Below are 24,082 nucleotides of genomic sequence, written 5' to 3'. Positions count from 1 at the left end.
TAAATACTGGACCAACACACACACAACATGGCTGACGCTCGCCCTGCTCTTCCACCAGGCTCTCCTCCTCTGTCTCTCTCCGTTTCTTAATGTTTCAGTCGTACGTGCTTTTCTGTCTCTCCCCCCATCCCTAATCTCCTTCCCCATTTCCTCTCTTTCCCCCCCCTCCCAAAAAAAAAAAAAAAGGGAGGAAAAGCAATTCACCCTCCTTGCGCGCATGGCGGGATTTCAAGGGTAAGGATCCTTGCTTTGGAAGCTTTCTCCTTTCGCTTTGCTGTTTACAACAAAATGAAACCTAAAATCAGAGGGAGCCTGGCAAGGTCTGGGGCGGAGGGGGAGGGAGGTGAATGGGGTGAGCCCTGCTGAGAGAGGCTTGATTGGAATGTGCGTGTCTTTTTCTCTTTAGGGTGGGGGTGGGGGGGAAACTGATGCACCAAAATGTTGGCAGAGATGAAATACTCTGTATTGCACTTGCAGAATGCTCTAGAGCAGTTTCTTTTCTTTTTTTTTTTTTTTAAAGAATGTGGCTCATTATAAAGGTATCAACCAATACAGTCACTTGAAAGAAGAACTGGATCACTTAGGTCAGAATGGGTGTTGGGTGGATAAAAATCATACTGTAGGCTCTTGGAATTTTTGGTTGTATCTTCTCTAATACAGTATCAATATCTTGAGGAGCTTTCATACCATAGGATCCAGAACTGGAAAGGAGGATTGCTGAATTCTCTTTTGCAATGCCAGGTGTGTTGTACAAACCTATTTGCCCTTGTGATGACCACATCATGGCTGAAGGATGTTTCCTTTATAAAAGAAACATGATGCTGGGTATGCCAAAAATCTGAAAAGAATTGTGAACTTTCAGTGTGCTGTGTTGAACTGCAACAAGAAAGCATGTTTCCTTCCTACTTGCTCTTGGACTCTGGATGGAGTCCTAGCACTGGCTAACATTCAGTCCCACACCCTGAGGCCTCAGTTATTCACAGCACCCCCTTCTGGCTTCCAGAAGAACGTCCTCAAATCAGTGTATAAATGATGATGAATTTCTAAACTAGATGCTAAAGTAATACTGTTTGAAGGCAATTTCTTGTGCATATTTTCCCCATTCTAAAGTGACTGGGAGTAGAGCTGAATTTTTTTCCTAGGTTATTTTGAACCTAGGAAAATGAAGATGCAAAAGCCTTTTAATAGTCACTTTTTAGTGTTTTCTAGGCCTCTTGCTACATGTTTTGTGACTTTAGTGGTAAACATTTCATTTCCAAAGCTTAAATTTACAGTATAATGCTGCTGGTGTATTGTCTAAAATGAAGTTAACGTAGGTGAAACTAAAATTATTTCACTACTTGGGTAACATACACTGCAGATTTGTGTGGAATCATTGCAGTAACTTACTGATAGGCCTAACTTCCATTAATAAATATCTGAGTTGTGCTCCAAGGTAACATTTTAGATTTTGTAGTTTTTGATGGCCTGCTTTGCTTTGGAAGCTTCTGGTAGTTTCTGGAAGAGAAACAGACTGGTATATTTGCATTTGTATAGGTTTTAAGCGATAGTTTAGTGGAATTATATTTCTTGTTTTGGAATTAGGTATGATGTGTCATACTGGCTGTATAAATATTCTACCATTTGCATCTCTGTTACAAAATGTCAGTTGAGTAGAGGTGAGGTCCAAATTAGAAGATCATTTTGGAATAGGTATCTCTGTCCTCTATACTTCATACAATGGCAGTACTGCAAAATTAAGTTATTCCTTTAACCTCACAAGCTTCTTTATAGTAATATCTGTGGAACCATTAAAATGTTCTAGTAGTAACAGGTAAATACTCAGAAGATGGCTGTGCATTATATATCAACCACACTTCAAAACTGCTATTAATTTTTGTATTTTTATATTAAAAGCCTGCACGTGTCCTGTGTGTGTTCAGGTCCCCTCTCCTCCTTCGTCCTGTTGATATGCAGCTGCAATCTCATTGCAGAAGTAAAACTAACTTGAATGATGGACTTACATTGCAACTGTTTCAATGTAATATGAAGTCAAAATGTTTACCCATATAATTTATGTTGGAACTGGATCTTACTCTATAAAGCTAGAAACTAACTTTTCTTGCAGTTGTATAAATTTAGTTCACGGTTGCTTGGTACTGTTGTAGGTATCCTACAAGTCTTTTTGCATACCCTGTACACTTGACAACATGAATTTTTTAGTGTACAGGTGAGTCCTAGCCCAGAATGGAAGTCATTGATTTTTCTCAGTAGTGTTGCATAGGGAATTGGTCTGACCTAGGGGTTTGCCCAGAGAATCCTCTCAATTTTCATCTTTTTCAAGTACAAATAGAGCAGGTGGGTGCAATTGGAGGACCACTTCTTGCATATTGGGGGTTGGGAGACAATGAAATATAAAATTCAAGAAGCTGTCAAGGTTATTGTGCCTAAAATGCAAAGTATGGTGTTTACTGAAAAGCATAGAACAGAACAACGTGCATCAAGATTTAATATAAATTACTCATAATATAACAATATTGTAAAACAAGACTGAAAGGGAAAGAACATGTAAAACACCTATTGTTACAGATAGGCTAGCAGGAGGAGATGAAAAGTGGGGAAACTTATAAACTGATTTACTCTCTATTAACATTTTTATCAGTGGATCTTGGTACAAACAGGAAACCGTAATAGAGTGAGATTCTTCATTTTAGCACAGAGCTTCACAAATGATTAAATGAATTCTGAAGGTAATCGGCTGTTTTAGTTCGTGTACACTTGAACTCCTACAGCTCTTCTGGTTTAGCTGTTCATGTGGGTGTGTGAATAGTACCCTTCCATCATTCATCTTATTTGGTACCTTCTCCCCAGTAATAGCTGCCAAACCCTTCTTGCCATGTTGAGATTTATAAAAATCTTGCCGATGCAATGTCTGTCAAACTTGTTTTAGAATATTTTAATGCATTATAGATAACTTCATTAAATTTGAACTTGTTTTGCCAAATAGGATTAAGATTTTAAAGAACAAGACAGAACAGTTTATCTTTGCCATTAAAGTTGTGCTTTTGGTTTTACTCACAAACTTATTAGGGAGATCAAACTGACTCTGCTTGTTAGTATGGGCAGGAATTGTATGTAACAATTTTAGACCATAGCCAAAATATCCTAATGTCAATGTGTCCAAAGGATGTTATCTGAAAAATGACTAACATGGAGGCTTATTTTGCATCTAACTGACCTTGTAAAAATGTGTTGGTGCTTTAGAATACCTGAGAGGAAGTAAACTTTCAGATCAAAATGGCTATGATCGGCTCAATTTTTTTCATACCGTATGGAAAGGATTCATCTTTATTCTTATTCTTTGTTCTTATATTATTTTCATTGTGTCACTTTGTATGGTTTTAAACCAGCTACTATATTGGATGTGAAAGAAATCTTCTGTAAAAGTCAGGTTAAGTTGACTTACTTTCTCATCTTCTCTTTCTTTTAAGTAGTTGGCATAGACATGTAGCTTGTACTTAGAAGAAAAATGTTAATCATTCAACTTGCTTTTATGTATGATTTAAAAGATCTCTGGTTATGGCTCCGTGGCAGTCCTGTTTCTTATTATTCTGTTAGTAGCTAGTAGTTTCTGCACATTCTTTAGGTAGGTTTCTTTGAGTTAAACATCAACATATTGCATAACAAAAACATGAAGAATCGGAATTCATTTTATGACTAAATGTATCCTACTCCACCCTCAACATACAGCGAAGAATGAGATTTTTTTTAAAGCAGCGGAGGGATTTGTCAGATATGCCATTAAAGTTTAATACAAGATGTGTCTAAAACCACTAGACTACTTTGAAAATTTCAACCAAGGCATTTACTTGAATTACTAGCAGTACCTAGGACTGCTTTTACCATATGGATGAATGTTATGTATTAAACCAAAACAGGAAGCGAAGTCCTTTAAGCCAGTGTAACTCTGAATTTAAGAATGTAATTGACTCTTCTAAAAGTGAAATTGACAAGTGCTGAAAGTGTTTTCCTGACTGGAGACTCTTTCTATATTCCTCTTCTGTAGTGTATGGTCTGAAATTGGTGTAATTCCATACTAAGTGAGATCATACATATTTCCCTCATCTATCTTTTAACTATTTATTTATTTAAGTGTAGTGGTACAGCCAACTGCCACAGTGCATTAATCACAGGAATGGATGGTGGCAAAAGCTTACATTTTAGAACAGGGATCGGCAACCTTTGGCGCACGGCCAGCCAGGGTAAGCCCACTGGTGGGCTGGGCTGGTTTGTTTACCTGCCACATCTGCAGGTTCAGCTGATCACAGCTCCCACTGGCCATGGTTCGCTGCTCCAGGCCAATGGGGGCTGCAGGAAGTGGCGGCCAGCACATCCCTCAGCCCGCACTGCTTTCCGCAGCCCCCGTTGTCCTGGAGCGGCGAACCGCAGCCAGTGGGAGCTGCGATCGGTCGAACCTGCGGGCACAGCAGGTAAACAAACTGGCCTGGCCACTTACCCTGGTGGGCCGCATGCCAAAGGTTGCTGATCCCTGTTTTAGAATTATTCTTAGACATGAGGTCCCAGTGTCTGCAGATCTTAGCAAGATGGTTATTGATGTCTGTGGAATCATTTTACATCAATATGAGTAAATTTGGAAAAGACGTTGGGAGTTGTAAGTGAACTATTAAGAGCAACAGTGCTCTGCTACGGTATTTATTTCCCGAAGCATGCTTGAGACATTATAGAGTTGTAGATGAAGTTTTTTGGGTTTGTGAAGGAAGGTGGCAAAACAAGACTTCTCAGTGTTTTCAATTATGTATTTTTCAACTAACTGTTACATTGTGGGAAATTTTTTAGAGATAAATAGAATTTACAGCTTACTATTCAAGAAGCTAAGGTGAAGAACCACTGACAGAGTTAAAATAACTTTAATAAAACTTTATTAAACTATTCTGTAATGCTTCTGTATTATCCATCATTGCTGAATGATGTGTACAGTTTAGGGCCTGATCGTGCAAGTGTTTACCAACAAGTGTAGTACTTATTGCCTCAACTTCAATGCAGCACTGCGTTCAACAGCAAATGTGTGCAGGCTGAGGCACTTAGATTGTAATCTCATTGGAGAAAGGATTGGATTTGCACCCCTCTTCCCCCCCATATCAGAGAGGCAGAGAATGATGTTGGCATATTTAATTTTTGTTTTTTATAAAATGGCCTTTTCTGTTCATTGAGTGATTTCATGATAGTGACTTGTGACATCATTACACTTAAATCTGGGAAGAATGTGCTGTTACAGTTACTGGGTTATCTGCATCTCTGACCTTTCCTGATCTCTTCAAGTTCTCCTCATGTCCGATCTCGCCTTCACTTCTCTCTGCATAGACTCATATGATCTTTACCACACAGAGTTGGCCTTAGGTGTCAGTCCAAAGTACAAACCATGGTTACCTCAGCAGGCCAGAGTTATTTTCTGTACCTATAGTTCCGCTCCTCAGAAGTAGTGGCAGGGATGGTACCCATTTAGTGACCATTGATCTCGTTGGTTCCCATTTAGATAGAGCTTGGAAATACCTGCTGGTAATAGCTCACCTTAAGTGACAGGTTTCAGAGTAACAGCCGTGTTAGTCTGTATTTGCAAAAAGAAAAGGAGTACTTGTGGCACCTTAGAGACTAACCCATTTATCTGAGCATGAGCTTTCGTGAGCTACAGCTCACTTCATCAGATGCATCCGATGAAGTGAGCTGTAGCTCACGAAAGCTCATGCTCAGATAAATGGGTTAGTCTCTAAGGTGCCACAAGTACTCCTTTTCTTTTCACCTTAAGTGATCACTCTTGTTACAGTGTGTAGGGTAACATCCATTGTTTCATGTTCTCTATGTATATAAATCTCCCCACTGTATTTTCCACTGAATGCATCCGATGAAGTGAGCTGTAGCTCACGAAAGCTTATGCTCAAATAAATTTGTTAGTCTCTAAGGTGCCACTAGTACTCCTTTTCTTTTTGCTGAACTATATATGAAGCTTTCCTGGACTAACATAGCTGCCTTCTTGTTTTTTCTGTAATCCCACATTTTTGCTTTTTCACCATACCTTGGATTCTTTCTTCTGAAACAGATGTAGCTAGCTGTCTGTCTCCTTTATACTGTTTCAGACAATTTCTCTCAACTTTGAATCCTACAAAAATGTAAAAATAACTCTTACTATATCATTTCAGTCTTTCTTTCCATCCTCAGAAACACAATCAAAGGGCAGAGAGAGGTATCTGATGCTAAATGAGTTTTGATAGCCTTTTAGAAATGAATTCACACCTTTCTTCTCAAAACCCTATGGTTAGAGAGGTTTATTAATGTAAGACGTAATATTATTGATCACTTTCTTAACATCTTCTGTTGCATGACCACCGTGTTGTCTAACCAAGCTTAGAGCAGACCTAAGTAACTTGGTAGTAAAAATCATTGGTGGCCAAGTTGATCATTGCATTTCCTGTGTGATAAATCTAAAGAAAAATGGCAGAGTAGACCAGGCTATTGAATATACATCCTGACAAGTGGTAGTACATAGTGGCAAGAGGTGTGAACTCCTTTTTTCCCTTTTACTTCATGTCCCAAATAATACTAAATCCAGTTCAACTCTGAAAAGTGAAAATGTAAGAATGACACCTACTTAATAGAAAGTTCTCTGTTTTGTAATTTGGGATGCATATGCTTGCTCTATGGCCTGACTTCAACAGGATTTGCCAGTGCTCATGACTATTGGAAGTCCATGTGAACGTCAGGTGTTCAGCATCTTTGAAAATCAGGCCATTGGTGACTAAAAATATTTTATGATTGTTGGCATTGCAGAGCCAATACATAAACAGAAGGGTGAGCTGGATTCTATTCTAGCTCATGGGTAAACAGAATTGTTAACTTCAGTTCCAGGGTTAAAATTGTCCCTCAGTTATGTCTGGCATTGACTTGCCTACATATAAAAAGTACAGAATTTGCTCCAAAATAACTTTACTACTACAGATGATTAAATGGAAGATCACAGCTTTAAAAACAAAACAAAAAACATACTTTCTGAATGGTTACCCCTTTATGATTACGTAGAACCTACTGTAACAAAGATGGGAACATACTTACCTATATTTTTGGTTAATTTTCCATTTGACACTGTTTTATGGACAGTCAGTTTCACTGTTTCCTGTGTTGCTGCTGTATCAGACTTGCACAAACAACACAGAGAAGCACACTTTTTTTTAAGCACACAGAAATTGGCAGGGGTGCTTGAAGGGGAACATAATACCTGAGACAACTTCTGAATTTTTTTAAGTAACTAGATTTCTAATTGATTGAAATACAGCCTTAAAGTGACAGTCTTCACAAAACTTGAATTTCTGCATTTTTTTTCAACCACACTTCTCTTCTTCCCCCCCACCCCGCTTTGTAATGTATAGAGAGATGCCTGTGAGACAGATATGAACCATTTCAATTTGGGGCTTGTAGGCACTATTGTACCTATAGATCTTAATCTTAATTATAGATAATTAAGGAATTGACTTCACCAAGGTAGCAATGGGTACATGGGACTGGTGGAGCAGTGGCCTGCTCTTGTGTACACTCAGGCTGAGCCTGCAGAACTCCTAAGAAAAGAGGGAGAAGGGAAAACTCACAAGCTTAGGGGAAAAGGGAACCACTCTTTTTATTTGTTTTTTAAAGTACAATTTTCTTGAAAGACTGTCCAGTTCTCCCTCTTCTGAGTCCTTTTCCCTCCTCCCCCAGTACTCTGTGATCTAGTAGTTTGTAGGACATGTTTTGTTTCAAGTGCCCGAAGGTGATGAACAACAACAAAAAGGGTATTTGGTCTTTTTAACATCAAGATAGTTATCTTGATATAAAATCTTAGAGGAGACAAGGCACAGATAGTTTTGACCTAGCTGAGGTCAATTCCAGCTGGGGAGTACAAAACTGACCTCAGCTCCCTACAATGATGTAAAAACTCTCCGTGCCTTTTGTCTCCTCTAGGATTTGAGATAGGTGCCTTTTTACATGGTTGGCTTTTTTTTTTTTTTTTTTTTTTTTTGTAGTGAAGACATAGCCTTAGTCATGCAGAAGCAGGAAGGAAGAAAAACTACAAGCTTTAAGGGGAAAAGGAATGCACATTTCTCCTTCTTATTCTGACCTTGCCCAGAAAAAAATTCCAGAGAAAACAACACTCTTAGAATGGAGAACCCCCTCCAATTGTTGAATCCTTGACTTTATTCTTTTCCTTTTCAAGTCCACTTCTTAAAGGTTTAATTTATTTCACTGCAGGCAGGCTTTTGGTTACTCTGCTTGTCCTTGAAGAGCTGTTTCTGTAGACAATTTATTCACAAACTGTCTTTTTTTTTTTTTTTGAAAGATTACCAAGTTGAAAGTTCCAGCATGCTAAAAAGTGTCCAAGTCTAGCGTCTTATAAAGTATTGTTTTGTTGGAAAAGGCTATTAAATGTAATTACGTTTCATGAAGACTTAATGTAGTCCATGAAAGTTGGTATCTTGCTTTTTGAAAAACTGCACTTTTTCTGTGTGCATTCTCTCAGGTTGGCTGGCTCTTGCTCATGCACTCAGGGTCTAACTGATTGCTGTATGTGGGGTTGGGAAGGAATTTTTCCCCAGGTCAGGCTTGGTAGTGACTTTGAGGGGTTTTCGCCTTCCTCTGCAGCGTGTGAATGCAGCTTATTTGCCAGGATTATCTATGTATATCATTTCCTTGCCATTGCAGGGGCCTCAGGCGTGTTTGCGCCTTGATCCCACATATTTTCTTATGGCACATAACAGTTTTCTGTAGTGCTTCGGTTCAACTTCAGTCATTGGGTTTAGTGGGGCAAAGGGTTGTTGAGTGGTTGGTAGCCTGTGATATCCAGGAGATCAGACTAGTGATCTAACAGGCTGTGTCTACACTACCACTTTCAGTGCTAAAACTTTTGTCGTTCAGGGGTGTGAAAAAATACCCTTCTGAAGGACAAAAGTTTTAGTCTTGAAAAGTGCCAGTATAGACAGCGCTTTATTGCCAGGAGCCATTCAATAAAGCGTGTCTACGCTACGCGATGTGGGTAGTGTAGACATATCCTTAGTCTCTTCTGGCCTTACACCTCCATCCAGAGTCAGAGTTTAATACAGCATTGGGCCTCTGATCACAGGTGGAGTTTGTGTTCTGTTGCTCTTGCCCCCAAAAACCTTGAAGGAATTCCCTGATGTGTATTAGTGATGCCATGCCCACCCAAAGCCATGCATATACTTCAATATTAAACTTACATGGGAATATTTTCACTCTCTAAATAAATCATTTCTTTCCTTCTTCTCACAGTTCAATAAATCATTTCCCACAAAATATTTCTAAACAGTTTTGCCCCACGCTCCTGACCTACCATCTTTGTTGGACGGTTTTGCTACCACTGTCTTCCTGAGTGCATGTATATCCTCCACCATCTAGCTTTGAAGTTATTGCTGCCCTGCCCCCCAAAGTCCTCAACAAAAAATAGCAACACTTGGGCCTATCTGTTCCTTGCTTCCCTACATTCCTTCCAAGAAGGAGCAATTGGTTCTCCAGCTTTACTTTCCTGGTCAGAATATTTACTCATCCTGGACATATTGACTTTTTTTTTTTTCAAACCCTTGGGGAAAACTGTTTACTTGTAAACTGAGCAAATGTGATAACTTGAGGCACAATAAATAAGTAACCATACACTATCGCTGCTTCTCATTTTCCTGAGAATAAACGCTTTTATGGAGCATTCAGAGTTTAATTAGTAAATAGTTTTAATTTGAATTTTCTTACTGTTTATGGACTGTAATACTGGTTAATAGTTAAGAATTTTCATTTCTTTCTGTTCTCCATCTACAATTCATTAAATTTTTATTCAAAAACTGTATTCCATTCACATTCCAAGTTTATCCAGTAAACTAATTTTTGTTAACTGAAGCTAGATGTATGCTTGTTACAGATTCTGAAAATACCAACACAATCTTTCAGTTCAAGATTTCATTTTCTGTCCCTTGAGCCTGCAAAAATTTAAGTACATGCTAAGTTGTTGTGGCTACTTGCAAGCTTAAAGTTACTTACATGTGTAAGTCTTTGCAGCATTGGGGTTCAGAGGAACAGTGTTCAGTGTTATGATTACAATGAGAGGAATATTGTGCTATTCTCTAAATTTGGCAGAAACATAGATTACACAATGAACATGCTATTTATAACCATGGTATTTCATATTCTAGAAACTTTTTATTCAGATATGTCAAGTAAAACATTTTCACAATGGGGGTTGTTTTTATGTAAAAATCTACGTTTATCTAAGGTAGTTAAGATTAATCAAATAGTGAGTTATGACTGTTAGAGACTAGCAAAAATGCATGAGTTAAGTTCACCTGGAGATGGTTTGTTCCTCTGGTCTCTGCAAAGATGCAGTTAAAGTGAGTGGAAGAGTTCCTTTCCATGTTCATTTTATTCATTTTTTTTCTTCTCATGGGACTGATCCTGTAAAAACTTACGTAGTAGTTAAGCACATATGTAAGTTTTTACAGGCTCAAGACTGCAGGTAGTACTGATAACTTCCCCTTTGCCTTTGGACAATCTTTGGAATCTCTTTAGTTCAGTTATGTATTGAATTGCATAATAAAAAATGTCTGCCCTTTCACTACTGATAATACTAAACAAGATCACTTTGGTTAGTCTCTAAAAACTGAAGGAGACTTCTTCCTTGTTGGTAGTGTTAACTTTACTTGATTTTGGGGGGAGGGAGAGGGGGATGGGTTATAGAGTTGATACTCAATATGACTTCTTTTCTAGGTGGTTAGCTTAATCCATTCAGTGCTGCTTGTAATGAGCTGTAGAACTCTTAAAACATGAAAATAGAATTTTAGTTGTCAGCCATTAATGATAAATGTGTTATCAGTTGGACTATAAATTGATCAGCCAGATATTAATAGGTTATAAAAAGGGAGTTGTAACTCCTTAATAATAGCTTATATTTATATAGCATCTTTGATCCAGAAACATTCAAACATGCTTTAGAGTTGACTATACACATAGAAATTAAACATGGTAGCAGTACGCAAACTTGAGGAGAGGAGTTAAGTATAACTTCTTTAACTGAAATTACAGGATTCATTCTAAGTAGGTAAATCATGAGTAGCCAACTTGAAATCTGACTAGCAAATTCCCTCCTGAGAATAGTGGAGTGTGATATCCTAATGACATGAGTGGTTATGGTTTAGGATTTTATTTTATCTGAAAGATTATTAATATATCCTCAGTACTCTAAGAAGAAAGTGACACCTACTGGGTCCAGTACATGCAGTGTCCTTTAAAACATTGAGATTTTTTTTTCTTAGTCTTGGTCTCTTCTTGGCCTCTTATTCAAGTACTAAGTAGGCCTGACACAGCTAAGTGAAAGAATTTGAGGTGGAATGGTTACTGTGCTACAGAAAGGGAAACTTTTTTTTTAACTCCTACTTGAGCCAAAGTAATGAACTGAGGTGGAACTTGATGTTTCTTCAAGTATTTTCATCAAGATACTGAAGATGATGATTTCTTTCTTTGACAGGGTTACTGGTGTAGTGGATGTTGGGAAGCAGTGGACCTAATATATCTTGATTTTTATTAAGGCTTTTGACACAGTCCCACGACATTCTCCTAATCAAACTAAAGAAATATGCTCTAGATGAAATTACGATAAGGAAGTGCCCAGCTAGTTTAAAGATGGTACTCTGAGTAGTTATCAATGTTTCACTATCAAACTGGGAGGGCATATCTGAGGGGGTCCCATGGGAGTCAGCCCTGGGTCCAGTACTAGTCAGTATTTTCATTCGTGACTTGATAATGAAGTAGAAAGTATGCTTATAAAACTTGCAGATGGCTCCAACCTAGGAGGGATTACAAGCACTTTAGAGGACAGGATTTTAGAATTAAAAAGGGTCTTGACAAATTAGTGAACTTGTCTGAATTCAACAAGATGAAATTTAATAAAGACCAGTGAACTTTCCTTCAATTAAGAAGGAAAAAACAAATGTGCTACTACAAAATGGGCCATAACTGGCTCGGTGGCAGTAATGCTGAAAAGGATGTGTGGTTGTGTTCTAGTACCCAAGGTACGTGAATAATTATTCTGCAATAATTTATAAAAAAAAAAAGTTCCTGTTCTTTGGATCAGTGATATGGTTATGAAAAGTCATTATGCAGATGAACGTTTCAAGAGGTCCTTGTGATTGTCAGATTGAAACAGACTAGAAGCTTGAGTGAATTTCTTTTGAAATTTACATGTATTTGTAAGTACATAATATAAATATTTATACTGGTTGATACCAATACACTTCTTTGTTTTAAAGTTGACTTTTAAGTTTTATCCAGCTTTGTTTGACAGTAGTCTGCTCTTTATTTCTCTTATAGCTGACTCTTAAACAGTGGGTTGTTCCACTGGATTGTTTTTTTATTTTTGTTTTTTTTAATATTTAACCTCAAATTAACTTTCTTTGGATCATTCTGTTCCAGTTTAATCCTTGGTTTAATCTGGCAGAAAGTCACTTTTCCATAGGGACAGCAGATGGTAAATTGTCCAGTGCCTTGGCCAAATCTTCTCGAATGTGGCTGTGGTGTTAATTATGAGGGACGTAAAGCAAATAGGAAACTATTAAATTTTCATTTTACCTAAATGTTAATGGTTTGCTTTACTGTCAATGATCCTTTAAAGTAATATTTGAACAACTAACACTTTTTGGGACACATCCTTTGCAGGAATTGCATTTGTTTTTGTTGTCATACACCTCCAGACATCTGGGGTGGGTTCCTGAAAATTAATGGATAAGTTTTGTATGTCTGTCTTGGACGTGAGGGGGTGGGGAGGCTGTCATTCTTGTGTTGAAATTAAGCAGTTCACTCTTTCCCTCATTGTATTTGGATCTGTTTGTCTTTTCTTTCATCCTCATCCATGTTATCCATTTTCCTTTTTCTCACATTACCATCCTCCGGCCTCATTTCCTTTTTTGTGCTGGCATCCAGCTTTTTTCCTTTCAAATTAGACTTTATGTGACAGTGACTAGTTATAGTCTCAGTGCTGTCTACACGAGAGAATTAAATTATTGATAACTGGAACCAGTGGGATAACATTGAACTAAGTGCCCACAGTACACAGTGCACAAATTATTCATAGTGGTTTGATTTAAGCCTTGTACTATGTCCACGCTTTCTCTTTATTTTGCTATTTCAGTAGCACTGTTTTTGAGTATCCATTTCACAACTATTGGTAAAGTTATCTTCAGTGTCAGCTTGTAGGAGGCTTAGGCCCTTGTGCAATCCAAGGAGAAATGTAGAAGAGGTCAGTCAAACTCTCAAGTCTCTAGGATCAGTTATATTTTTTAGACAAGGCCTGGAAAATAAGCTAAATTTTCAGCTCTTGCTCTATGCTCAGCAGGAAAGTTTCTGTTGGAGCTTTTTAGGCACGGTGAATTGATTTAAATCAGTGATATAAATCAGCAAGTGGAAAGCCTCAATTTAAATCATCCTTTTGATTTGTGCTTCAGTTATTTTCTAAAAAAAGGTGCATTCTCATTGGCACAGAGTGGATTTGATTTAAATTACTAGTAAGGAAGACTCTATTTAATCATGGATTTCTACATGAAAGTGCATTCTTGTTGGTTGTTATAACCTTAATACATATTCTTCACAACTCAGAGATAGATGTAGGTTTCATTTTTAGAAGGTACACACTATACATTTTTAAACTGATTTATTTTGAAAACTTTTCAGATGAGTTTTACAGTTATATCAAAAAATGAATGATTGGTTATTTCATTTACCAAAAGTATTGGAGCAGATAGTTCATCTCCCAATGACTTCATAAATATGTCCAATTCAACAGGTTAATCATTAATATTTGGAAGATTTTCTTGTCATGCTGTATTAGGAGGAGAACATCACCAGACAGACATTTAAATTGTTTTATTTAACTAAACCAACAACATTGTGTATTTTGGATTTTTCTTCTTCAACAGCAAACATATAATATTTTAACAAAAAAAAACATATGAATTTTTGAATTTAGTTAATCATTCAAGTTTTTTTTTAAAAATCAGGTTTGTTTTTGTTAAAATTGTTTTTAACTGAAATAGTTAAAAGAAATATTTAAAAAATACCCCCAAAATGTTAATCCAACCGTGTCAGTCAGGTAAACATGAGAAACTTTAAAATATTGGCTTCTGCAGCTTACTCAGTCATCTTCACCTTCATTTTCCTGTTTTTTCATAATCTGGAAAAGAAAAACAAGTTTTCCTCCTTTTTCGGGTTCCAAACGATTTCTCAATTTGGAATGAATTGATCCAAGGGAAGAAAATATTCTTTCTACACCAGTAGAAGAAGCTACTGCTGTTAAAAGTGAGATTATCACTTCAACAGTCTCTGAATCCAAGTGCTTATGTGACTTCCACCACTTACCTGGTGTGACTTTCTTTAAAACATGATCAGCAAACATGTATTTCTTGAGTGGTTCATCCTTAGCTCTGAAGTTTAGTATAGTTGGCATTATAGAGGGATGATTGCTGGATGTCCATGTCATAGCCAACTCCTCTTCTTCAGCAGTTAAGGTTTGACCCTGGAACAGAGTACTGAGAATATTTGCAAGAAAATGAGCTGGAGATAGTGCTTGTCCCAATTGTTCTTTTAATGCTTGTAATTTAACTTGGTCATTGCATATTTCTCTTTTTAAGATCTCACTCAGTTCCTTCCAGATTTTGACAGCGTCAGCAATAAAAGAGCTATTTCCCTGCATTTTGTTCAAGGCTACAGAAATAGGCTTCAGGCTACTCAGCATGTGTTCAACATTTCTCTTAAGCCCAATGTTGAGAACTTTGGTTGTGACCATGCCATCTATTTTTTTTCATGATTTTGTTCACAAACTGTCATCAGATTAGGCCAGTTCTTGATACTGTGTTCAAAACAGTCCACTACTGAGTTCCATCGCACGTCTTGTGGGAGAGTTAGCTTGGTTCCTCCCACTTTTTCAGAGCAGCTGCTGCAAAGTGGTTATTACGGAAGTATTTTGGAATTTCAGCAACATTATCCTTTATTTCTGGAACACTGAAGTCTTTGGCTAGGAGGTGCATGAAATGAGCACTGCAACTGTATATTGTTAGCTTGGGACTCTCTCTCCTAAATTTCTTCTCATCTTGGATACATTTGCAATATTGTCTGTGATCAAGCTGCATACTAGACATTGGATTTTTTTTTCACAGTTTGTTATAGCTTTTACTGCTACTTCTTGTAAGTATTCTGCTGTGTGTGCATTTCCTGAAGTATCAGTTGTTTCTGTCAGGAAGACATTCCCTTCTTCTGTTGTCACACAAGCACATACAACAGGATCATTGTGGACATTGCTCCACCCATCAAGACTCAGGTTAACAATTTCACCCTCCTGACCTATTGCACACTGCTCAATTTCTCTTTTATACACTTTATCCAGCAATTTGCCTGCGACATCTGCTCTGTTGGGTGGACTGTATTGTGGTCTTAATGACTGAACCCTGTTAGTACAGTGTAGGTTCTCAATCATATGGAAAGGAGAGTTTGTTGCATAAACAAACCGGGCAAATTTTTCATCAATTACCTCTTTTTGTAATCCGCTGGTTCTTATCACAAATTTATCTGTGGTTGTTCCTGGATGATGGAGATTTTTTTTTCTTTTTGCTACAGGTGATATACTGTGGCTGTGTGACATACATGATTTGACCTGAAACGCTATCATTGGCAGATAACTCTGAAACTGTAGAAAATGATGGTGATCTTGAAGGTGGATAGTCTTCAGAATCCTGTATGTTGAGGATGGATTCTCCTAAACAAAATAAGTCGATGCAGTTATTTAATTATTATTACCATACTGCTCATTTAGTAGTACTCACTGCATTCACTGACACTCAGTACTACTTTAAAGGTGAAATTGTAAAAGGAAGATCTGCCTAATTCAGGTATTTATTTTTTATCACAACTGCATCTAAAATGATAGTACCATAGAGTAACAACTATATTTTTTGCTTAAACGTGAGAATTCAAGAATAGTCCCGAAGGAAGACGGGCAGTCCTTAAGAAAAAAGTATGAAATAAAAAGTTTACCAACCTGAAGATCCTGGATGTTCAGACGTGTTCCTTTCATCAACTTCAACACAGCTTTCTCCTGAGAAGCAACACTTTTCATGATGTTATTTCATTCAGGCAACCAGGCCTTGCTTTTCTTTGTTGCACTGTTCGCACGCTTGCCTGTCTTACCCACAGGTAGAGGAACTTCATTAGAATATTCCCAAACTGGGTCTCTCTTACTGCCTGCTGCCATTACAGGTCTTCCCTTCTAGTGAGAGAATGGTATGGTGGATTTCAAATCAGTGAAGGCTACACTCAGAAAGACCTCAAGACTTCTGGAATATGTTGCTCAAACAGATTCACTTTTGTTTCTACTGCCTGTCCCTCCCTTTTCACATTTATCTTCTCCTTGTCCAGATCTATTTTGCCTCCAATAATCTTCTATTCATTGAACGTTTTGAAACTTTGCACTTTTAGAGAGAGGTAAGGGATTGACTCTGTGTACACAAATTTGCAGAGGGACACTAGGGTTGAGGTCTGTTATTTCTCACCTCTATATATTTATTTAAAAACATTTTTGCTGTTAACAAGCATGTCATCTCTGGAGACACAAATTCTCAATTTGAGAACTGCAAAACTAAGCATGTTTGATGGTATCTTCTAGACTGAGCACTGAGTCCCATTGTGTAGATAGAACGATTAACCTAATTAATCTATACGGCAGCCCCTGGAACCCCATAAAATTGGGTCCCTAATCCATGAACTATTGGCACTCATTTACAAGACTTTTCTTAAACATTTACATGAATATATTGTCTCCTACTATAGAATTAGAATTTATAATCCCTATTCCATGGTGAGATATCTTTGAGCTATAATGTATTTTTATCTTTAGATCGGATTTTGTTTCATAAAATGGTTTTTGAGGAAAAAAAAACATTTTTTTTTTTAAATCATTGATTTTTATCCACCCTACATTGGCAGATATTTAATGATTAAATCATGTTGACTTACAACTAAATAGAGCCTTTACACTAGATTTGGTACATCTTTTTGCTATCTTGGGGGATACACTATAATTCTGCTTAAATCAATCTAATTATATTGCTTAATATTTTTCAGATTCTTATTGAATATATTTAGTATGTTAGAAAATGGTGAATTATATATTTTGTTTACTAGATAATTAACTCTTTGCTTATGATTTGTGTCAAGCTGTATTAGGTTGGTAATGGGAAGTTAAATACAACATATACAAATTTTATTAGACAAACAGTCTTAAATGTTTTGGATATATAAATTTCTCTTACCAAAAATTTTCACCTTTACGACTAAATGATTTATTAAAGGAACAGATAGATTAACTGTAGTCATTGACTTAAACTGGTCATTTCAGGTCAGCCTGGGAAAACTTTCAAATAAGCCTAAACTAAAGTGACTGAAGTTTTAAGTTCCTACTTGCCTAAGTCTCTTGAAAATGAGACAACTGTCCCAAGTTCCTTAGGCAGTCATTCAAACCTTTAAAACTAGTAGATCTCCCTCCTCATTTATATTCATAGACTAGAAGACAAAGAGGTATTTTTGTCTTTTCAACTCCCAAATAATTAATCTCAACTTTGAAATAATTAGTCCAAATGAAGAAAATATTCTTTTTGTGCCTCCAGGAAAGGCTACTGCTGTCAACAGTTGGAATAACACTTCAACAAGCTTTGGTTCCAGGTGCTTAGCTAGTGACTTCTACTGGTTCAGTGGTATGACTTCCTTTAAAGTATCTGCAAACATATACTGCTTGAATGGCACATCTCCAGGCCTGAAATTTATTATGGTTGGCATGATTGATGGGTACTTGTTAGATGCCCATGTCGTAGCAGCAGCATCTTCAGCAGTTAGGCATCTTCCCTGGTACTTTGGGTTGAGAATATTGGCAGAAAAATGAGATGGAGTAAGTGTTTGATCCATATACTGACTGCAATTTAACTTTGTTGTTGGGTATTACTTTGTTCAATGTATTTTTGAAGTGCTTTCCAAATTTCAACAGCATTAGCAATACAGAACCAAACTTTCTGCAGTTTGTCCAGGGCTATAGCAATAAGTTTCAGTATATTCAGCATATCTTCTATGTTTCTCTTTGGCTGTGGTAGTAGTTCCATCTATTTTATGATTTTCTTCACAAATCATCAGAATAGGCCGGTTCTTAATAAATAGCTCAAAACAATCAAGTACTGAATTCCATTGTACATCTTGGGGGGAGAATTACATTGGATTCTCCTGCTCTCTTCAGTGTAGCTTAAGCGAAGTGATTGCTATGGAAGTATTTTGTAGTTTCAACATTTTTCTTTAACCCTAGAGTTGTACTTAAGCTTTAGCTAAAAGATGTGTCAAATGAGCACTTCATGCAAGTCATAAATTTCAGATTCCCTTCATTATCTTTGTAGATTTCTTATCTGTGACAAAGCCATGCACTTGACACTTTAACAAACTGTGTAAACAAAAATTACAGTTTTTACTGCTACTTGTAAATATTCCCCTGTATGGACATTTGCTGATGTATCCGTTTTTTCAGTAAGATAGACAACCACATCCTCTGTCTCACAAGCACAAATTACAGGATCGTTGTGTACAATGCTCTTCTCATAAAGACTCGGATTAATGAATTTCCCATCAATGTTTTTGCATGCCATTCAATTTCCTTCTCATACACTGTGCCCAGAACCGTCCAGCAATATCTGGGCTGTCGTAATGATTGACCGTGTTAATGAAATCTTTGGATCTGAACTAGACAAAAAGGAGAATTTGTTGAATATAAGAACCAAGCAATCTTCTCATCTGTGGAGTCTTGCTGGAATTTGCTGGTCCTGATTTACGAGCTCAGCCATGATTTTACTGGATGATGGAAGAAGATTTTTGTTTTGTTTTTATGCAGGTAATTTACTGTCTGACATATGTTTAGTTACAGCACTGCTAGTGTTACCAGCAGATTACTCTGAGGTTATAGATATTGCAGATGATGGATATTCTTAACACCTTATTTCTAAATTGGGCTCTGAAACAGAATGATTTTTTAAAAAGTCACTTTCATTCACTGAGCATATTACTCAGTGCATTGCTTTTAAAAAATGAGATGGTAAATGAAAGATTCCTCCTACTGCAATTGTTTATACCACTGTTGAAATGATATGATTTATTCTAAACCCAGTTTTATAGGGAAAATAATACATGTTTTAAAAGTTAATTCATAAGTGCCTAATAAAACTTTTAAACAGGACATTTTCACCAGGTCATTTGATTATATCGAACAATAAAAAAATCAGTGTAGAAGTTCAGCAGTAACAGTAGAAACGTAATTGATAAATACTCCCACAAGAAACTAACATGCTAAGTACAGTAGAACCCCATTTATCTAAGTTTCCATTATCTGGTTCTCCGTATTAACCAAACTGGGTGGCTGGGTTTGGGCTGTCCGCCCTGGGCAGCCATTTGGCAAATGTTTTTTGTTTCGTTTTTTTACCCGGAGTTACAGGCATTTCTTGAATTATTCCCAAAAAGGGCCTTTTTTTCGATCCGCAGTTATGGCAGTTTTTTCTTCAGTTCCCAGGTGTTGAAGTCAACATTAGAGGTTGCACTCTGAAGAATGTTGTCCCTTCTTCCCACGGTGTCCTGCTTTGACACCAGTGTTGCTACTTTGTGGTAACACATTCTGCCTTTTCTGACATATCACACCTGCCCCACCACATCCAAAACCCTACCCCAGATAAACAAAAGAACTAACAACATTCAAAATTCCTGCTTGTGTAACCTACATGCCTTTTGCACTGCAGTGTTTTATTTAGAGACAGTTACACAATTAATAGATATTGGGGAAAGGGGGATTCATTTGTGTACACATGCAAGTAGACAGAGCAGAGTAATTTACTTGACATGCCCAGAACCATCCAGAAGCAAATGCTAGTAGTTACTGGTCAGATCAGTGTTTTTCCCATGAGCTGGAGATTGTGTCCATGGTGGACGGAGTCATAAATATTCATAACTTGAGAACTGAGCCGATCAAAACTAGGCAGGTATAAGCTGTAGCACAGAGTATGAGACGTTCCAGGTGATCTCAGCAGATGATTCTGATGAGATACATGAATATGTCATCTGGAGTCAGAGGCTGGGTCCCCATGTCTGTGATAACTTTACCAGTCTCTTGCACCTCCCGGTAGCACAGTCCTTGGATCCTCCACAGGATCAAGCCTGTAATATAGTACATAACCTATTGTGCCATATTTATAAAGCTTGGCTTCAAAAGTTAGATGGTTTTCCCCCTGAATTTTTCTTTATGTAGAAAAGCAGTCATTGACTTAATTTTTGATAGAGGCTTATGGATTCAGCATATTTTTTTGTTTAAATGTTTTAAGAGATTGTAATAAGTTTAGACCTTAATGTGTTTTGTATTAAATTGAGATTTCATTTTAAACAAGTTTTATTTTAAAAAAAATTAAATTCCTATTTTTATCTGCCCTGTTTTGAGGTGACTACAATGAGTTAGTGGATGGTATCTTGACAGTTCCAGCAGATACGGATCAACAATTTGTGGTTGAGAAGCATAATCTTGTGCTGGGACAAGCCGATTTCCAGATAGAACATCGAGTTGGACATAGTTCTTCTTGAGACTTGGGACTAGCATCAGTGAGCTGCAGAACTTCAGAATTAGGAGGGAACCTTATTTGTATCTCACTGGTGAACTAGTACTAGTATTTTTATTTGTCCATGTAGTCTTTTCATGAGCTATGTTTCAGATAGCACCCACAATGTTATGTTATACAAAAAGTTTGATCCCTGCCTGAGGAGTTTATGCTCTGTTTCTTTCTACAGAGAGAACTTTGACTGTATGACCTCATGACTTTCAATGGCATAGGTAGGCTAGAATAGGCTTATTACTATAGATCCTCATGACATTTTTTGCACCATGGGTTGCATTTACTTAAGGGTAAACTAACTATTTGACCATTTTCTGAGTCTCATTCTTCACACTGATTCCCCATGTGTGTTGGTTCATGGCTTTCACCACATTTCTTCACAACTTCACGTGTTGTAGAGATGCATTCTTGCCCTGGCACTATTCTGTTGAGCTATAAACTGAATATTAAGACTTGCTGCTCCACGCTTTGGAATCAGTTTTGGTCAAGACATGTTCACCAACCAAGACTATGGCATTGATGTTGCCTTGCTTTGTGGAGAAGTTGGAGAATTTCAGCTCTGCCCTCTAAAGTCTCCAAGATGCCGTCAGTACTGTGGGGTTGCACATCTCATGGCAGAAGGCAAAGGTCCAGAACCTCAGAACTGGGCTGCCAGAACAATCATGGTTCACGTGGGATCAAGTCCTGTGGAGAGCGTTGATGAGTTCATCTAGCTAGGCTGCATGCAAGCAGAGTTCATCTGTTGTAGCAAATCAGGTGTTGTTCAATGAATAGGTCTCATAGCCTTGTGCATGAAGTCCATGTCTCATTTGTGGACAAAATGTCTTCGAACTGAGACAGAGTTGTGGATTTATCAAACTCCTGTACTGCCTGTTATGTGGGCCATCTTACAGGCTTGAAGTGGCTAGAAATATTTCATATGTGCTGTCTGTGCTGAATCCTGAGCATAAAAGGTTTGACTTAGTGCAAAGTGTTGCAGAGATCTGGATTTCCTTTAGTCACTCACCATATGAAAAAGCAGTGTTGTGTGCTCTTTGGCCATCTTGCCAGGATGGACAAACCACCCCGTGCTCTCAAACTCTTCATTGACATGTAAAGGGGGAGGAATGCCCACTCTATCACCCTATCTGGTGCCTCCCACAAGGCCACCCCAGAGATTCATGGATTTGCAGGTTTGAACCAGCTCTGAAAACTTACTACATGATGCCAGGTATGGCATCAACAATGGTCACCCTGCTTTCTCAGCAGTCCTCAGTAGATTGTGTATTTGAGTCTCATTCTTTGGAAAACAATTTTTGAAGAGATTTATGATGGTTTAACATGTTCTGAGTTGTTTTGCTTTTTAAGACTATGGTGTCTTATTTCACCACTTGTTTGCTGTTTAATTTTTTCATTGTCTCCAGTTCCCTGAGGCAAGCTGCTGGTATTGAAATTTTTCTTCGTGCAGTTCAAACTTTGATTTTAAACATTTTTTTTTCTGTTCAAGTTATTTAGACAAAAGAAGACTCTTAGATTCATAGATATTTAGGTCAGAGGGGACCATTATGATCATCTAGTCCGACCTCCTGCACAACGCAGGCCACAGAATTTCACCCACCACTCCTACAAAAAAAACCTCACACGAAAGCTTATGCTCAAATAAATTGGTTAGTCTCTAAGCTGCCACAAGTACTCCTTTTCTTTTTACGTATATCTGTGCTATTGAAGTCCTCAAATTGTAGTTTAAAGACTTCAAGGAGCAGAGACTCCTCCAGCAAGTGACCCGGGCCCCATGCTACAGAGGAAGGCAAAAAACCTCCAGGGCCTCTTCCAATCTGCCCTGGAGGAAAATTCCTTCCCGACCCCAAATATGGCGATCAGCTAAACCCTGAGCATATGGGCAAGATTCATCAGCCAGATACCCAGGAAAGAATTTTCTGTAGTAACTCAGATCTCACCCCATCTAATAGCCCATCACAGGCCATTGGGCCTATTTACCATGAATATTTAATTACCAAAACTATGTTATCCAATCATACCATCTCTTCCATAAACTTATCAAGTTTAATCTTAAAGCCAGATAGATCTTTTGCCCCCATTGCTTCCCTTGGAAGGCTATTCCAAAACTTCACTCCTCTGATGGTTAAAAACCTTCGTCTAATTTCTAGTCTAAATTTCCTAGTGGCCAGTTTATATCCATTTGTTCTTGTGTCCACATTAGTACTGAGCTTAAATAATTCCTCTCCCTCTCCGGTATTTATCCCCCTGATATATTTATAGAGAGCAATCATATCTTCCCTCAACCTTCTTTTTGTTAGGCTAAACAAACCAAGCTCCCTAAGTCTCCTTTCATAAGGCAAGTTTTCCATTCCTTGGATCATCCTAGTAGCCCTTCTCTGTACCTGTTCCAGTTTGAATTCATCCTTCTTAAACATGGGAGACCGGAACTGCACACAGTATTCCAGGTGAGGTCTCACCAGTGCCTTGTATAACGGTACTAAAACCTCCTTATCCCTCCTGGAAATACCTCTCCTGATGCATCTCAAGACCACATTAGATTTTTTCACAGCCATATCACATTGGCAGCTCATAGTCATCCTATGATCAACCAATACTCCAAGGTCCTTTTTCTCCTCCGTTACTTCTAATTGATGCGTCCCTAGCTTATAACAAAAATTCTTGTTATTAATCCCTAAATGCATGACCTTACACTTCTCTTCTTTTAACTGGCTGCATTCCTGCATAATGAAGTAGTTGCAGAGTAATAAGGGAATCTTTAATTTTTTTTTATTGGCACAAAGCACCATAAGGTGTAGTCTTAAAATTTTGGGATATATCCTGCCACTGCTTTCTAATGAAGTTCCTGTTCCTCTGAGCATAAATGGTAATTTTATTTAATAAAGAGTCCTGAGAATATGTGGATAAAAGTTTGTGAGTGCGGAGTGCTTGCTTTGCTAAAGAAAATGACTGCACATGGATTAAAAGTTTATGCATGTTGTAAAAAGTGAAAATAATTTTTAAGAATACGGTGGAATATCTGAATTTTTTTTCCAGATTCATAGAGGTTGGGTTTCTATTATTCAGTGTCTTCTGAACTTTGAGAACTGTAAACTGTATTGTAGTAAAGCTTTTATGCATTTAGGTTTGAAAATATTCCATGTGGTTAACTAATGAGAGACAGAACTAAACTTGGCAAGTATGTTGCTTCCTTCTAAGAAGTCTAGAAACTCTAGTAAAGATTCTGAAACTGCTGAATATGCCTCTGTTCACTTGTTTAGGTGATTGATAAATTAGACAGATGTGGAAGACATGCTGAATGAATCTTTCATTCATCTTTTTATTATATAGGTAGAAATTTTGGT

General features: G+C 37.6%; 1 protein-coding gene across 7 annotated transcripts in view; it reads left to right on the top strand.

Annotated features, from left to right (window-relative positions):
- The window catches only part of SPIN1 (spindlin 1), a 109,927-nt gene that overhangs the window by 1,001 nt on the left and 84,844 nt on the right, over nucleotides 1-24,082 (top strand). For 2 of the 7 annotated variants that reach the window (XM_084629285.1, XM_084629284.1), the window contains exon 1: nucleotides 2-234. The exons of the other annotated variants lie outside the window; for them this stretch is intronic. The gene's annotated coding sequence lies outside the window, so the exon portion shown is untranslated. Of the gene's footprint in view, nucleotide 1; nucleotides 235-24,082 lie in introns of those variants that run through there. 7 annotated transcript variants of the gene reach the window in all.

Source organism: Lepidochelys olivacea, assembly GCF_965140295.1.
Source record: "Lepidochelys olivacea isolate rLepOli2 genome assembly, chromosome: 5".
Classification (NCBI taxonomy): domain Eukaryota; kingdom Metazoa; phylum Chordata; order Testudines; family Cheloniidae; genus Lepidochelys; species Lepidochelys olivacea.
This window is presented reverse-complemented; position numbering and strand designations above follow the sequence as displayed.